The sequence below is a fragment of the Suncus etruscus genome, chromosome 1, assembly GCF_024139225.1.
Source record: "Suncus etruscus isolate mSunEtr1 chromosome 1, mSunEtr1.pri.cur, whole genome shotgun sequence".
NCBI lineage: Eukaryota > Metazoa > Chordata > Mammalia > Eulipotyphla > Soricidae > Suncus > Suncus etruscus.
The window spans coordinates 143,468,513-143,477,564 of NC_064848.1; positions in this window are offsets into that span (position 1 = coordinate 143,468,513).

A 9,052-nucleotide genomic window follows, 5' to 3' on the forward strand; every position below is an offset into this window, starting at 1 on the left:
CTTCCTTCCTTCCTTCCTTCCTTCCTTCCTCCCTCCCTTCCTCCCTCCCTCCCTCCCTTCCTCCCTCCCTTCCTCCCTTCCTCCCTCCCTCCTCCCTCCCTTCCTTCCCTCCTTTCCTCCCTCCCTCCCTTCCTCCCTCCCTCCCTCCCTCCCTCCTTTCCTTCCTTCCTTCCTTCCTTCCTTCCTTCCTTCCTTCCTTCCTTCCTTCCTTCCTTCTTTCCTTCCTTCCTTCCTTCCTGTTGCAAGTCAGCCCCTGAAGAGGTTGACTGATGGAGGAATGGAGGATGAAGCCTTTCTCCTCCAGCTCGGACCACATGTCTGTTACCCTGTTCAGTCGGCAGTTCTGAGGTGAATGCAGCAGGAAGAAAGCCAACAGGCAGTCAGGCTTCCGAAGAAAACAGCTCTTTATTCCGTGAAGAGGCCAAAGCCAAAAGGCCTAAGAATAGGCCCCAGGAAAAAAGCCCCACACTTTCCACAGACCCTTGCTTTTATGCCCCAGAATCAAGTACCACCCAATGGTAGGATCAGATACCAACCAATGGTGGGAGCAGAATCAGGTACCACCCTAGGGTGGGAGCAGAATGCCAGGTCACAACCTAGGGTAGGGCACAATCATGGATCAGGGTAGGGTCAGTAACATAATAATCCCATAAAATGTTTACAAACACAACACTTCCTTCCATCTTCCTTCCCTCCCTCCCTCCCTTCTTTCTCTCCCTCCCTTTACTTTCCTTCCTTCCTTTCTTCTCTTCTTCCTTCCCTCCCTTCCTCCCTCTTCCTTCCTTTCTTCCTTCCATCCTTCTCTCCCTCCCTCTCTTTTTTCTTTCCATTCATCCATCCATCCATTTATCTATCTATCCATCCTTCCTCTCTCCATCCATCCATTTTTCTTCCTTTATCTCTCTTTCTGTCTTTCTTTCTCTTTATTTTTCTTCCCCCTCTCCCCCTTTTGCCTTCATTAACATGCTGCTATATTTTGGGAAATATGCCATCCTTGCCCTGAATTCCTCTCTAAAATCCCTTTTGATCTGAATATTTCAGATTACTTTAATCTTCTCCATGTTTTAGTCTCCCTGACCTCATATAATAATTTGATCTTTTTTTTTCTCCCAATATTCCCCATGGAATTTTTTGCTCTCCTTTCTCAGTCCCTACCACTCTGCTTTCTCTTCAATAAGAAGTCAATTTCCCCAAGATTTCCACCTTCAACTTCCATATTCCAAACACTTTTGCCAAAGTCCCTCAAAAACTTTCCTTGACAGTGCACCTGGGGTGTCTCCCTGTGGGATGAACAACAAACCCATTCTGGAGCACATTCAATGAAGTATCTTTAGGAAGAAACTAAGGATGTCTGGATCTGGGCTAAATCTGCTTATATTTGATTGTGAACAATGTAGGGCATTGTGACAGAGATATCATTACATTGTGCAGGACGTTGTCAATGAAGGTATGAGCAGAGTAGGAGAGGAGCAAAGGAATTGCTTGCTATAGGTATCTGGTCATTGGAAATGTCCACACAGTCCAAGCTTGTCCAACCATACAGATCCCTAAATTTTCTTCTTTGGATACCAGTTTATTTTTTGTATCCTGTTATAAATGAATTATTTATTTTTAATTTAGGGTTAACTATAAGTACTGTGTCTCTTTTGTCTCAATACAGAACTCCATAAACAGGCTATGGCCAGTAGTAAAAAGAGTCTCCTAGTTGGAAGACAAAGGACCCTCTCACAGAAGACATCCTCATTCATCAGTATACCAGGCTCCAACACCAAACCTACCCTCCCCCCTATTCCTCAGAGCCGGAAATGGATGAGTGCCTGATGTCTGATCTTAACATGGGAAATTTTCTCTCATCAGATCCAATCTCTTTGTCTTACCCCAGCCAATTCCAGTTCTTTCTCACTCAACTATCTATAAAATAGGTTTCTCTATATTTTTATTTTTTCAAATTCTTTCATATTTTTCTGAATGGTTTCTTTTTTTAATTAAGTAATTCGTATTTTTTTTACAATGTGATTTTGTATTTTCCTCATTGTATTAATGATTATCCCAGATGCTTCCTTTCCTCAACTTCCTAAGGCAAATTTCCCCAGATATCCTTGCATTGCTACACACATAATGATTTTTTAATATATCCAAATGGGATTGTGCTCTGAAAATGTCCATTTATAACATTAGTGTGTACTCTTGGGGATTAAAATTTTTCATTTTTCTGATTATGAAAGGATTTTCGAATTCTATTAGCATAGTTCTAAAACATGCTATTAAATGCTTCTCTCAAAAAGAACGCATTTTTCCCCTCAAATTGACTCTCAATTTGCTTTAGCATTATGAAGGGGAAAATAAGTAATGAAATATTTCATTTCTTTTCCTCCCTTATGAATCTGATCCAGAATTGCCCATCATTGTAAATGTTTCTAAACAATTTTTACCACTATGTGGCTTTACTACCTGCTATTTGGTGGGAGAAAAAAAGAATGAAATAATATTAAATGGCTAGTATTCATTCAACTGAAATGTTCAAGTAAAACTATTCTGGTGGTTATTAAAACACATAACCACAGCCTTTTGAATTGGCAAATGATTGATTCTTAGAATATCTGGTCCATAACAACCAATGATACACAGGGAAGGAAACAAAAACACCAGGAGCAGCAGACTTGAATGATGACATGGTGGTACATTCTCTGGTTCTTTTTGACTTGGATATTCTCTAGTGGGTGTTAGAGAAGCTACTATGCAAAATTACTAATGAACAGACATTGGGTACTTCTATTAAAGTCTTGTTTTCTTAAAGAAGAAAGAGCAAGTTTAATGAGACAGAAAACTTTTAGACAACTTCCTAAATTTTAGCATAGCATTATAAATAAATCCATGGCCCCAGCCTGATAACTCCACCTATCAGCTAACAATCCCACTATTTCTGGCTGAAACCAGCTTCCCTCCTCTTCCCTACCTGAATAATGTCCCAGAAGTTCTCACTGGAGAGCCAAGACTTCCACTACCACCCAGTATTATAACAACCTCATCCCATCATGCCATTGGAGACTTCTCTTAAAGACTTGGACCTTTACTACCTTAAAGGTAATCATTTATATCTGAACATCACAAAGCAAAATCTGGAAGATGTGAAAAATCAAATCCCAAGGGAATAGAAACAAATGAACAGAGAACTTATATAAAATAATCAGATTTCAACTGACAAATGGCAATCAGTACATACTTGACACTGGCTTTATATGATGTCTTTAAAAACAAGAGAAACAGAGAGAATATAAGCCAACAGTTCATTTCAAACTATTAACACCCATGGACCAGCACCAATGTGAAGATTGGTGGTTGAAAACCACTGATATTAACTATAAGGCAGGGATGACCATACTTGTATTAGACAAAATATAATTCAATCTAAAATGTATTGGGGAAGAACATTGGAGAAATGTTAGCTTCTCTAACACCCACTAGATGTATCCTGTCGTTCTGTTGGTGGGCATTGTGAGGTAGCTTTGAAACAATAATATTGGTTCTATTGTTAAAATAATATTTCAATTTTAAAATACAAAATTAGAAGTAATATATTCTTATCTGGGAAAAAATAAAACTTGAGGTTCAGATTTCTTACAGAAATGATGTCAAAAAAGCAAAAATGTTTCTATTCTTGAGGTTACAACATGACTAAAGTCAAAAGTAGAGAGCAAACAGCTTTGTGTTGCAGCCTCAGATGAGTTAGAGGTCATTGGTGACTTCCCAACACACAGGATCTTTCTCAATGAAAACCATTGCTTTTTGCTAGCAAGAAGTCTGATTATAGGAGCTGAACTGCACGGGTCTCCTCAATTTTGTGATTTCTCTATAATAAGTAACATCTCCATCTTTTATTTCCATTATCTAAGTGACTTAGAAACTTAGTAGTTTTAGTGACTTATTTGAGAACAATAACATAACATGGAGGTGTAGTGTGTGTTGCTAACGTAGGCATATGAGCAAAAATGCTTGTATGTCTTATGTTCATTGGTTTGGCAGTGTACTGATGAAAATGAGAGATTTGTATCTCCATGCTAAACTTGAATTACCTTAACCCCATTTTAGCCTTTGCCATAACTTTTAGAATAACAGAATCTTTCTGAAAATATTTGTGTATATTACCTAAATATAATACATACTTATTAAAGTAGCATTTGCTCTAACACATAAAAAGCAACTTTTATAATCTTAATGTTATGACCTTTTTAAATTTCTCTTAATTATAATGTTGTATGGAACTCTTATGCTCTATTGAATTTATTTCTTCAGTTTTTCCCTTTGGAATGTCATGAAACAAAATATTATGGCCACTGTTGCAAGTCAGTCCCTGAAGATGTTGACTGATGGAGGGATGGAGGATGAGGTCTTTCTCCTCCAGCTCGGACCACACGTCTGTTACTCTGTTCAGTCGGGTTCTGAGGTGAATGCAGCGGGAAGACAGCCAACAGGCAGTCAGGCTTCCGAAGAAAACAGCTCTTTATTCCATGAAGAGGCATAAGCCAAAAGGCCTAAGAATAGGTCCAGGACAAAAAGCCTCTCGCCTTCCACAGACCCTTGCTTTTATGCCCCAGAATCCCACCCAATGGTGGGATCAGGTACCACCCAATGGTGGGAGCAGAATCAGGTACCACCCTAAGGTGGGAGCAGAATGCCAGGTCACACCCTAGGGTAGGGCACAATCACCGATCAGGGTAGGGTCAGTAACATAATAATCCCATTAAAATGTTTACATACACAACAATTCCCCCATTTGTTTTTAGTAAACAAACAATATTGTCTACAATTTTTAAAGGAAAAACTAGTCAATAGTAAAAGAGTGGCTGTTTGCATAAGCGCATCACAGGAAAATGTAAAGAAGAACTTCTAACCTAAACACAGGGTGTCTAAAACCAGAAACATGTATCAAGGAATCAACTACAAGCTCTTGAGAAGATAAATCTATGACATACATAGATCCTTCGAAGAGATGCCAGAAAGGTTGTGTAGCAGGTGAGAAGAAGCACCTTTATTTGTTGTTGTTGTTGTTGTTGTTGTTGGGTTTTGGTATTTGGTTTTTGGGTCACACCTGGCAGTGCTCAGGAGTTACTCCTGGCTCCACGCTCAGAAATCGCTCCTGGCAGATACCAGGATTCTAACCAATGACCTTCTGCATGAAAGGCAAACGCCCTATCTCCATACTACCTCTCTGGACCCATTTTCCATTCAAGTCCAGGTAGACCAGAAAGCCCATCTTTGAGGGCATTGAATTAGGCTCTTATTTTGGAGGAAGAAGCATATACCCCCTGCACAGTGGGGGGCCACTGCAATGATGATCAATAGGCTTCTGAACTTAATCCAAGTTCTTAATTCAGGCTGAAGTCCATATGATGTCCGAAATTGATGTACCAATACGGTCGATTATTTATAGATGGGAGCTTAATTCACAAACCAAAACAAAATTTTTTAGGCAGAGACCCTCCCTGTGAAAATAAACAACTTGAGGGCCCATCCAAAATGGATGGAACCTCCTATAAACCTAGTATTTTGCTTATGATGCGCCCATGCAAAAAACCCTGAGAACAGACAAAAATATCATTTAGGAAATTATAGACAACAATATCTAGTCCACTAACCTAAAGTCAAGAAAGCAAAACCCTAAATATATAAACAGCATCAATTCCTAAGATTAAAAACTAAAATAGAAAAACATTAATTACAATAGTCAAAAGAAGTGTAGTACCAAATATAAATTCAAAGGATTACAATTATAAGAAAAATACAAAAGATGAAATTTCTACAGAGTCCAATACCAATCTGTAAAGATGAGGGGTCTGGAACTCCAAAAAGACCAGCAAAAGACACTTGATGGGTCTGGAAAAGTGGGTTGAAGCCTGATACAGAAGATAACATCAAGCTGAATGAAGAAGGAAGGCCAGTACAGTTATCCATGTGTTGGGGCATCCCCAAGTGTTACATCCTTATATTTCCTTTGGGATCAGTGCAATCTTGGGATAGCCATTGTAGAAATGGTCAACAATAGCACTGTGTATGTGGATGGAAAACCAGAAATTCAGATAGCACAGTTTAACTGGGATCCAAAAACTGTGGGTCTTTCCATGGATCTTTTCTCTGGGGTTACATTGTGACACAAATTCCAGGTGGCTTCATTTCCAACAAGTTTGCAGCAAACATGGTACAAAACTCCAACAGTCATGGATTTCTTCCTCAGGCCGAGATCAGGAGACTTGTAGTTGTGGGTGAAGGAAATGAGTTGCACATGTGAAGGGAATCCTGAAAATTAAATGTTAAAGACTAGGAAGAGAGAAGGAAGGATAAGGAAGACTAAATTGGGGAAGATAAAGCTAGGAAAAAGGGAACTATATACAAAATATGCAAAACAGACAGACACAGAACAAGACATACACATACAGACTTCACAAAAAATATGGCCACAACACTCACTCATACCAAAAAATATTTGTTGGAAAGGATCCAAAATAGAGCAAAAGAAAAAAGAATTCAGCTGAATCAATTAAAAGCGCTTTAAAATGTAATAGCCGGCAACTGTTTAGATGAATCATTTCAAATTTAAAAACAAAAAAAAAATTTAATGGCAGAGCATAGCAGATCTGAAAGAGAATTTCATGCATAATACAAACATGGAAAACTTTACTATAAGTGTATAACAGTATATATACAAAGTTATTGTATAACAGTAACTCTATGATAGTCAATTATAGGTGAGAAGCACTGTGAAGAAAGTCCACCTAAAAAGTATCATTATGTCAGTGTCTTAAAACCTAAATTGAGGGAAATAAAGCAATGATGTTAAAATAAAAAGAGTGAAAGTCGTTAAATGAGTATACCTAGAAAGAAAAACAACGGGGGCTGGGCGGTGGCGCTAAAGGTAAGGTGCCTGCCTTGCCTGCGCTAGCCTTGGACGGACCGCGGTTCGATCCCCCAGTGTCCCATATGGTCCCCCAAGCCAGGAGCAACTTCTCAGCACATAGCCAGGAGTAACCCCTGAGCATTACCGGGTGTGGCCCAAAAAAGCAAAAACAAAAACAAAAACAAAAACAAAAAAAAAGAAAGAAAAACAACATTAATATGATGAGAAATTTTTCTTTCAGGTGAACCTTGACTAAATTAAATTGTGAGATTTTATGATTAACTGAGACCTAGAGCAATAATAAAATTAAGACATAAATCCACCATACAAGGAAACACATTGGGGTCCATGATTTTCAATCCTATTCATTGATCATGCCTGTGGAAAGAATCATAGAGCATTAATAGCAACCGATAAGGAAGTGAAATGATTATCTGGTGGTCATTGTAGATCTTTAAGAAGTATAAAACATGGGGCCGGAGAGATAGCATGGAGGTAAGGCGTTTGCCTTTCTTGCAGGAGGTCATCGGTTCGAATCCCGGCGCCCCATATGGTCCACTGTGCCTGCCAGGAGCAATTTCTGAGCCTGGAGCCAGGAATAACCCCTGAGCACTGCCAGGTGTGACCCAAAAAAAAAAAACCAAAAAAAAAAAAAAAAAAAGAAGTATAAAACAGGATGTATGCTGCTGTGAATTTCACCAATGTATTAGGGACATTTTTGATCTTCTTGTCAATAAAATTGATCCAGTGTTGTTTTGCAGCAATTTTACAGTATGAAGTACAGTGTTCATAGTGAACTTTACCATAATGGTTTGACACTGATGATAAGTTGTATTTCTTAATCTTGCTTTTATTCTCTGAAGTGAATTCTACTAAATTGAAAAATCCACATACGGGGCCGGAGAGGTGGCGCTAGAGGTAAGGTGTCAGCCTTGCAAGTGCTAGCCAAGGAAGGACCATGGTTCAATCCCCCCGGCGTCCCATATGGTCCCCCCAAGCCAGGGGCAATTTCTGAGTGCTTAGCCAAGAGTAACTCCTGAGCATCAAACGGGTGTGGCTCGAAACACCAAAAAACAAAAAACAAAACGAAAAATCCACATACGTGTGCAATTTTTTTATTTGTTTGTCATCAAAAGCAAAACATTTCAAGTGTATTATAAGTACTGGTGGCAGTTTCCATAAGTACGTTTTCTTTGAAAAATCCCTTCTAGTTTTGCAGCTGTTGCACTGAACTTTGTTGTCATCCCTTATTTCTTCTTCTTTAAAAATTTCAGAGAGGCATGACTGTAATGTACATTTATCTGTAGATGTAACAGCCAGAGACAAATAAACAAATGTCTCATAAACCTCAGACTTTTGGTGGCATGTGAGACACTGCAGTATAGATTTGAATTGTCCTTGAAAGAGATCATAAATAATAGATTTGTGAGCCTTTTGGTGTTCTGGACTAAATTGTTCATAATGTTCATTTTCCATAAGATGTGTAGTTTTATCTGTCACTAGATTTACAATAAGCAAGTCCTGATGTAGTCCCTCTATTAGAAACATCAGTAGTTCGTGTGGATCCTGCTGATTGTGTCCAGCAAACTGGTCATTAAGTAAACCAATTGTTACTTTGAAGCTTTAAGGGTTAATATGTCTATGAAATTCATTTCCCATGGTTTTGATGAGCCAACCAAATTCTTCGGCTAATTTACCTTCATGCCCCATTGGATTTTTCTTGTTAATATCCTTTTTATAGTGATCTTGATGAAAATACTGAGTCAAGTCAAATATTATACAAGCATCGCAATATTGAGTTCATGTAGCAAGAGTTTCCTATATTTTGGAGCCCAGTTAAGACAGTTTCCTGTCTTTCCTTTTGCATCTCAGAGTGTAAGGGCTTATCACTACCGTCATTATCACTTAATGTATGGCTCTGAGCTCAGCCGTGCCTCTGTAGTTTTTGAATGCATAGGGAGGAATTTCTCACCCCCTCTCACCAGGGCCTGATTAACCAGGCATGGCCCGAACCCCGCCTGGTGTGGGGGGGGATCTTGGTCCCCTGGACTAAGTGGTCAGCCCAGGGGGCCTATGGCTAGCTGTCCTGCCCAGAGCCCCCAACATACCAGTCAAACACACCCAGAAATCCTGGCATGCGGAGTGTTCTGAGCCCAGCCG